Here is a 10,182-nt window from a genome sequence, read left to right on the forward strand (position 1 = left end):
TCCCCTCACCAGTCCCCAGTTGTTTTATATTATCATTTGAAACATGCCAGTGTACTTTATCAAACTTTAAATCAATTTATTATTAAATTTTGTGGTAGTATGATAAGAAGTGCATATATAAATTAATGAAGTGGCATTAGTAAATGTGATTTTTTTTACTGTTTCTTATTTCCTTAAGCTTTATAAATTTCAGGATAGTTTTGCATGTGTCTTAGCATTTCTATTGCTGTAAAATGACACCATTATCACAACTTCTTACAAAGGAAAATCTTTAATTGGTGTTGGCTCACAGTTTTAATGGTTTAGTCCATTAGTCTATCATCATCATGGTGGAAAGCATGGCAGAATGCAGGCAGAGGTAGTGCTGGAGAAGAAGCTGAGAGTTCTACATCAGGGTCTGCAAGTAGCTTGAAGTGAATGCTACACTAAGCCTAGTTTGAGCATCTGCAACCTCAAAGGCTATCCCCATACCAACATACTTCCTCCAGCAAGGCTACACCTACTCCAACAAGGCCACACTTTCTAATAGTGCCACTTCCTATGAGCTAAGGATTCAAACTCATGAGTCTTTGGGGGCCATGCCTATTTAAATCATCACAGCATGTGAAAATAAAATCTTGTATTTACTTTTTGTTTGATTGCCTGTAACAGTGTTTTAGTTCCTCTTATTTATTCTCTTTGTTCTGTTGAATCCATCAAATTTCCAGATGTTTCATCAATGGAATGTGATAAGCAAGCTTGTCAGATTTGGACTTTGAACATGTTTTAGAGTCACAGAAAAATTATAAAAGCATATAGTTTCTTCATCCTTTTACAGTTTCTGTTGCTCTCAGGGATTTGCACACTTTACACAATATAGATTGGTTATTTCTCATTGGGTCATTGACTGTGTTGATCTAATTCATTGAACAAGGTTTGTACACCTTAAATTTACTTCATAGTTATTCATATTGGGAAATTTCCAAAAATAGAGACAATATTAAATACGTGTTTCCCATAAAATTTCAAGTCACTTATTTTAGTACATAAGTAGATTTTTTTTATTTTTGTTGTATTGATTAAGTTGCAATTCTTTCATAGTAAACCTTAGTTCCCTTATTTTCTATATACTTTTAAGATTATTCATGTTACTACCGATGCAAGTTTATTTCATTGTCTCAATTACTATTTAATCAATTATCTTGTGTTTTGTTATTCTCACACTTTGCAAGTAAACAATGTCTTTGGTAACTTTAAAAATAATAGGGTTTAAAGATTTTTATTTAGTAAACATAAGAGATAGTTTACTTCATTGGCTAGGTTTTGCTTTTTTTCTTATTATTTATTCATTCATTCACTTATTGGTAACACAAATGACATGGATTAAGTAAAATTTTAATATAAACTAAAAAATATGTTGATTTCCTAGTCACGATATGGGGAACTTACATTACAAGCTTTATACACAAATATATTTGCCATCTTGGACTTCTTCTTTAAGAATGATAATATGAGTAATTTATTTTAACAGAAATCGAGGCCTAGTCAGTACCAGAAATAAGATATTGCTTGAATATATTTTCTAGTCTCCTTTCATTTGTTAGCTATGTTAAGATCTGTTGCACAAAGAGTAAAATTTGATAGCACAGCTCTGTCCATAGTCATTAGATAAAGTCATCTGTTCTGCTATCAGTGAAGAAACAGAAATGAAAGCAAAAACCAATAGGGTTTTCTAGTGTGTTCCCTAAAAATATGAGTTTAGAGAAGGAATGAAGGAGCTGATGGAGATTGCAAACCCATAGGAAGGACAATAATGTCAACTAATTGAATCCCTCAGAACTCCCAGGAACTAAACTACCAACCAGAGTATATATGAATGGGTCCATGGCTACAGCTACATATGTATCAGAGGATTGCCTTATCTGGCATCAATGAGTGGAGAGGCCCTTGGTCCTGTAGAGGCTCAATGACCCAGTGTAGGGGAATGCTAGGGTGGAAAGGTGGGAGTGAGTGGATGCGTGGATGGAAGAGCACCCTCTTAGAGGCAAAGGGGAGGGGAGATGAGACATCTGGTTTGAGGAGGGAAGACCAGGAAGGGGGAAGTAATTTGAAATGTAAATAAATAAAATAATCAATTAAAAATATAATACTTATAATTCTATTCCTAAAAGCACAATCCTTCTCTCTAGGGTAACAGAAAGAAAAATAAGATGCATTTTCACATCACATGCACAAAACAAATGTGTGTTGGGAAGTTTATCTTATCCAAATAATTTCTTTCTGGATTATTATAGTGCATGGAAAATTCAAAGTGTTTTTTCTAAGACCAGCAAATGTCTTTACTCCAACTTGTATTTTCTTATATAACACAAATTTCAAATCACTGCTGGGTCTAGAATATACAAAGAGAAAGGACCACCTAAGCTTCCAAATCAATAAACTCAACTTTGATGATAATGCAAGCCAGGTGCCTTCAAAATAAACAGGCACACTAGTCTGTGTTACTGTTGAGAGTTTTGTAGCAAAGCTCATTTCCATTGTGGGGAAAGGGAAACGCAAATAAAGACTCTGATGTGTAACTTATCCACTTAATTATTCACACTTTAGAATAAACTAAGCACCCTCACATGATATATTCTTCCTCAAGACACGTCTTGACTGCAAAGATGGAAAACCAATGCTCCCCCCTTCTTTTCCCTATATGAATCATGGCTCTACTCTTCTCGCCTTTAACTTTTAGGCTGGAAGTAGGGTAACCAGAGCCAGTCAGTCACAAAGCATCATGCCAAAACACAGGGAAGAATACATCCTGGCATTCCATATGTTGGTAATTTTTTTTTTTTTTTTCCCAACGGGCTCTTCACAGCTGGCTTAAGAAACATTTTGCAACTTAAGCTTTGGCAACTCACTCTGAATTGGCATTTTATCTCTATAGTTACACATTTAGAAGCAGAGAAACACTCCTTTTCATTAAAGTGTTTTGTGCCTAGTGCAGTGAATTCACCAAGGCAAGATCAGGTTGGGTAACAAATTGGCTACGTGTTTCTATATGTCAAAGAGCAATTGCAAACATTGTTAATTTTTCTCTTTTTTCCACTTCTTTATATCTCAAGGGTGAATTCCAATGACAAATTTGTTTAGGAAAAGGACTTATTACTCAGTCAGTCAGGATATATTTGGTTTCTTCTATAGAGACATACAACACATGCAATATGTTTTACAAAACTATCATAAGGTGATTCCCTTACCACTGGCCACTCAGTATTTTCTCATTTGTTGTTAAATCCTCGGTGGCATTTTCAGTAAGAAGTGTTCACTAATGGTGATGTAAGAAAGCCTGGTGGTTATACGAAATGCAGATTTACTTAATTGAACTAATAAAATAAATTAGAGAAACTCAAGAGAAGATGTTTTAATCACAGTGTTAGGATTAGGTCTTCCTTCTTCTTGAGCTTCATGTGGTCTGAATTGTATCTTGGGTATTCGGAACAGAAACTGAAAGAAAAGTCATCCAGTGACTGTTCTACCTAGGGATCCATTCCATATATAGTTACCAAACCCAGACACTATTGTCGATGCCAACAAGTGCTTACAAACAAGAGTCTGTTGTAGTTGTCTCCTGAGAGGCTCTACCAGTGCCTGACAAATACAGAAGTGGATGCTCACAGCCATCCATTGGACTGAGCACAAGGACCCCAATGGAGGAGCTAGAGAAAGGACCCAAGGAGCTGAAGGGGTTTGTAGCCCCATAGAAGGAACTATAATATGAATGAACCAGTACCCACAGAGCTCTCAGGAACTAAACCACCAACCAAAGAGTACACATGGAGGGACCCATTTCTCTAGCCACATATGTAGCAGAGGATGGCCTTGTGGAATATCAATGAGAGGAGAGGCCCTTGGTCTTGTAAAGGCTCGATGCCCCAGTATAGGGGAATGCCAGGACAGGGAAGCAGGAGTGGTTGTGTTAGTGAGCAGGGGGAGGGGGAATGGGATGGGGGGATCTGAGGGGATAAATTTTGCAATGTAAATTAAAAATACAAAAAAATGGCTTAAATAATATATACTTGTGAAGCTGAACAATGACTATATGAATACTAGAGAAGATGAGAACCAGGCGGTTTCCCAGTTCATGAGTATGAATACATCAGACGTTCCCAATTAGGCAGGTAAATACTGGAGGAATGTTAAAGTGCCACTGTCTTCAGCTCACATTAGTAGGCAAAAGGAATTGGCTTGCAGCAACAGCCGTGAGAGCAAACAGCATAAATACACTCAACATCAAGGGGGAAAAATCAGATATACAAAAATGAGTTAGTTTAACTTTTTACTTGCTTGCATCTGATTGACTGCATAGAGTTAGTCTGTGAGGTGCAACTTCCCTTCTCTGTTAATCCTTTCATAATATGCCAAATAATTTTCTCTTACTTGACTCAATATCCAATCAAGTGGAACATCAAGATTAACCACTACACTTGGCATTCCTCTAATTACAGAAATGAGTAGCACCAAAAGTTGCACAATAAACAAAACAAGTTGAAAAATTTGTGGATTCCCAAGGCCTGACACTATTACAGAGGCTATGGAGTGTCCACAAAAAGAGGCCTATCATGACTGCTCAAGACCCAACAAGCAGCTGAAAGAGTCAGATGCAGATATTTGCACCCAACCTGACCCCTGTGGTTGAATTAGGGAAAAGCTGAATGAAGCTGAGGAGGGCGACCCCGTAGGAGGACCAGCAGTCTCAATTAACCTGGATCCCTGAGATTTCTCAAACACTGGAACAACCAGGCAGCATACACCAGCTGATATGAGCACCCCAAAAGATAAACAGTGGAGGACTGCTGGGCCTAGGTTCAGTCAGAGAAGATGCACCTAACTCTCAAGAGACTGGAGGCCCCAGGGACTGGAAAGGTCTGGTGGAGTCGGGGTGATGGAATGAGGACCTCCTCATTGAGACTGGCCGGTTGAGAGAAGGAGGCATGGAATGTGGAACAGTCAGGGTGGACTAGGAGGGGGGATAAAATCTGGAGTATAAAAACAAGATTAAATCAAAATATAAATAGTGTGACAACTAAACATTTAAAAAAGGGAAATTTTGGGCAAACTTGCAATGTGATTATTGTCCTTACTCTCTATAAAGGGAAGCTTCTCTCTTTGTGCTACTTAAATTACACAAGAATGTAACCAATATGACATTTTCAAATAAGTTCTCTAATAATACTCATTATATATAGATAGATAGATAGATAGATCAATGCTAAATGCTGGACATACTGGCTTTCTAAACATAGGAAAGAAACAACGAGACTTCTCCATGCACCTACCTTCCTGCCCAAGTGCTCCTGAAATATTTCTTCCAGCTCCTTTCTTCCTTTTCTTCAGCTTCTCCATTATGCTGTGTATCTTCACATTAGAATTAATGTTTGTCCACATTCGATAGCAATGCCAGTTGTCAATAAAACAGTAAATCCTGTTTTCTATTTGCAGTTGACAATGTATCTGATATGTAGGAATGGAATTTCTGAATTTAGAGAAAAATACATTAACTGGAAGAATTGTAAATAGATGGATTGCCTAAATTTACAGTTTCTTAGAACAATAACACTACTAAAAGTGATTATATTTTTGTAGACAATTTTTTTTTTAGTTTTATTAGGCCTAAATACTTTCTTTGAAAAAATATTTAAGAAGCATCTATTTTCTTTGGATTGCAATTATTTATTTGATTTTTTTACTTTCTTTCTCAGTGAGATAATATTTTAATTTGCATTACTGTCTCATCTGCTGGCCTAAGAAGTCTTTGAAACTAAGAACATTATCTATGTGCCCTTCTAACCCATACCCCAGAGCACAGTAAATACCCTGGTATGAAGTAGATGCACAATCAATATCTTTTTCTACAAGAATTGAAGCACACGAAGGACGTTTTCTCTTTGTTTAGAAAAATGAACCTGGTGATTCTGCAGACATATTTTCAAAATGTCTCATTTTTCATGATTGTGAGCTACTGCATATGGCCTAGAATTCTTGGAAGAGGGAGAAATAGCTACCATTCTTATTTTACAGAAAGTAATAGATTTCACCTCATAATTTGAAAATACACTGACTTTTCTTACATTCTCTGGGCTTGCCTCAGGCATAGAGACACCTATTTTAAAGCAAAATACAATTAGCGACTTTCATAAAGGAAAAAAAAATACTACCTTCATTTACCCTCCTGTGTATCCTGATGCCTTGTGACAGCTCATACCCTCTGTGGACTCGTCTAACAATTCTCACGTGGCAACCTTATACTGTAACAGGGTAGAAATGTAATTGTGCTCTTGTTAAAACATGTTGTAATGTCAGGCACATGGTGTTCTAATTCCCTTGGTAGGACCAGATAATCAGAAAATTTTCTAGCTGCAAGAGGACTTTGAAATAGCATGTGACATTTTTACATCTGGCCATAATTTCATGCTTTGCCACCTTTGATCAAAGTGTCATCTTAAATGAAGGCAGAGACACAGGAAATGAATGATAGCGTAAATTCAAAATATAACAGATTCATTAAATCTGAAAGCAAAACTTATATGTGGTAACAATCCTCCTCTCAAATCCCATGTGGGGAATGAGTCAGATGAATTCAGATCACCCTACAGATAGACCTGTATTTTCACTTCCCTAATATTATTTATGGAGAGCTTGTTACCTGACAGAAAATTACTTATATTCTGGGGTTCTCAAATGCAGGATAAGAAAATATAGAGTTTGTTAAACATAATATTATGGTATATATTCTATTCCTGAACATGGAGGAGAATTCAGATTTATTTATTTTACGTCTATGTTCTAACATGATAACATTTTGATGAAGCTTTACAGTACTAGAATAAAGAAAATCATAAACCAAGAGGCCTTTCACTGGTAGAAAGGAGCTATACTAAAGCACTACCCCAGTCATTGAACCTCTTATGAGTTAATCAGCCTCCCAGAAGTTTCCTGTAAGGTGTGGTTCTTTTCTGAACTTCCATTCACGTTTTTAAATTATTGAATGTAACTGAGCACATTGAACACAGTTGAAATTCTACACGATTTTATTACCCAATATGAAAACCAGGAGTCATGAATTAATGCTTATTTTGAAGTTTGAGGTTACAGAGTAATTTGATCAAATATTAAAGATAGTTAAGTTACTAGATTAAATCATTCCTTAATTTGATAAAATGTTGGCATAGTGGTTGTTTAATAACATATTTATGTAACTGTTTTATTAGAACATCCTGAAGCCAAATGAAGTAAAAGAGATTATGCTGTATTTTCCTCTGACAGACAAGGATCCTGGAAGCAGCTGTTGCCTGAATCATATTTTCTCATGAGAAAGGATATGAAAACACCAGGGATCCTAATAATATCCAAGAAAGGAGCCAGATGATTACCAAGGCTAATCAGGATTGTGTAGACTCAGAAAACTTTGAGACTATAATAGGATTACACTTTCTGTTCCTCAAGGCACTGGATTTGCATATCACACTGGAAGGCTTGAGATGCCAGAATGGCTCTAGCAAAGGCAGGTTGGCTTCCAACACAGCCAGAATATCCAGTGTTTTCCTCATTGTAAAGGGAAAAATAAAAGTCTTCTTATCAGTATACCGCTTTCAATCCTCACAGGATTCCGTCTGATAGGAAACCACACAGAAGTGAATGTGCAGAAGTCTCACTCTGAGTGCTCAACATAGCACGTTATCACTCAAGAGCAATCATATCCTCTCTATATATTTTAAACCCAAGTTTTCACAAAAGTCACATGAGTCAGAATTTAGATAAAAGATGCTTTCTCTTAATGAATACAAAAGATAGACATTATGGGATTGCTTAGTAATGCAATCTATCAAACTAAGATTGCAGATCTTTTAAATATTTTAACAGTGACAAATTAGAATAGCATATACTCTCCACTACCAAGACATTTTCCCCATTTCTGACCAAATAAATTGGAATGAAGGCATTTTCATTACTGCTGAGTGTTTAAATACATTTTTTTGCCATGTTTTGCTGTTGAGCATGGAAGTACTATACCTGATTGAAAGAGACTGTCGACTTGGAGTGAGAAAGAGATCAAGGAACTTGATTATGCAGCATTGCACTAACCAGTCTTTCAGAAACATCTAAAAATTGCTTTGCAAAATACTCATTTGGGTTTAATTTAAACACATTTAAAATTTTACATTCATCATTTTCAAAAATAAGGAAATGATTCTTGATATATCAAAATAGTATAAAGCTTCCTTCTCTGTGAAGGTGGTTACTCATCATATATGACCATTTGAATATAAACATAAATTTAATAAAACTAAGGAACATTGAGTTTCTAGTTACATTATCTTCACTTAGTAGCATAATAGACAAACATGACAGCAACCATAATATGGAGTAATGCTGATATGGACCATTTCTTTCACAGTAGCAATTTCTATTGAACACACTGCTCTAAACCATTTCTTTGGCTAATGTTAAGCTTTTATCTGACACAAAAAAAGCCTATTTAGTTATTTAGTTTTAGAAATTATAGCATGTCATATTATTGTACAAAATACATAACATATCTAATAATGTCTATAAACAGATAATTCAAATAGAAATATAAATTTTATTCTTAATTAGTCAAATTTTAAAAAGGAGTTTATCAAATTATGAAAATGGGCACAACATAATTCACTAAAATAGAAGATTAATACATTCATTTGTTGATGAAAGGATACTGTTAATGACCTCCAAGGGAAAAAGAGTTGGTTATTCTGGATTCAAATAGAAGTGACATTGCCGAGGTACATAGACTTAGGTTTCACTAGTTTCCATTGTTTCATGAAACATTATAGAAACAGCTATTCAGAGACAACATTGAAACCTCTCTACAATTATGTTAGTCCAGCTTTGTAGAAGGATCAGTGTAGGGTGTGGTTTTATTCTGAAAACTTCTCCCTCCACCTCTTTTTGGAAATAGATTTTTTTCTTATGTAATATATCTAGATTACAGTTATTTCTCCTTCTATACCTCCCTGTTCTTCCCCACTTTCATATCCATTTCCTTTCTGTGTTTTGTTAGAAACGAAGAGGCTTCTAAGAGATAACAACAAAACAAATATAATATAATTAATATAATATAATATAATATAATTAATATAATATAATGAAACAAAATCATCCCACTGGAGCTGGACAAGGCAAGCTAACAGAATAAAAAGATGCTCAAGAGAAGGCCAAAAAATCAGAGTCTTACTGGTTTACATACTCAAGATTCCTTAAAAATACTTAACTGAAAGCTACACTATATGTGCAAAGGACCTGATGCAGACCCGTGTAGCTCCTGTGCTTGCTGCTTCAGTCTCTGTGAATTCATATGAGCTTTGTTCAATTGGTTTAGAAGAACTTGTTTTCCTAATACTCTTCATTGCCTCTGGCTATTACACTCTTTCCAACTACATTCTGTGTGCTTCCTTGAATTCTTAAAGGAAAGACTTTATGACGACATCCCATTTAGAGCTGTGTGTTTCAAAGTCTCTGTGGTGGTCTGATTCCTGGGATATCTGCCAAGGAAGGGTGTTAGCAAGGTGTGCAAACAACCCAAAAGAAAAATGTATGTTATAGTCAAAAAAGCTTAATGGAGTTGGAGACCTGAAGAGGGTTTTGACATGAGACATGGAGATGCAGAATTTGTAATTTGCCCAACAGGTTTTCAGTCTTGTTTTGGTTCAGTATTTCCTCATTATGTTCCATTTCCTCCCTTTTGAAATGTATATTATGTATGTTAGACATATGTGATAAGATTTTTTTTATTTTGTTTGTATAGAGGAAACAGTTAAAAGATTGCAATGAGTCTCAGAAGAAACTTTGAAATGATTTAGACTTTTAAATGATATTGAGACTGTTATAGACTGTGTGTTCTTTAAAAGTTGGACAGAATGCAATATTTGCATTATGATATGGATATAAGCCTATGGGAACCAGGTGGAATGTGTTGGTTTGAATGTAAATCATCCCTATATACTCCTATAGATTGGCACTCTTAGGTGTGGCTTTGTTAGAGTAGGTGTGGCCTTTGTGGAGAAAAGCACTGGGGGTGGGATTTGAGGTTTCAAATGTTCAAGCCAGGCCCAGTCTCTCTCTCTGTCTCTCTCTCTGTCTCTCTCTCTGTCTGTCTCTGTCTCTGTCTCTGTCTCT

This window comes from Mus pahari, chromosome 7 (genome assembly GCF_900095145.1).
Source record: "Mus pahari chromosome 7, PAHARI_EIJ_v1.1, whole genome shotgun sequence".
Classification (NCBI taxonomy): domain Eukaryota; kingdom Metazoa; phylum Chordata; class Mammalia; order Rodentia; family Muridae; genus Mus; species Mus pahari.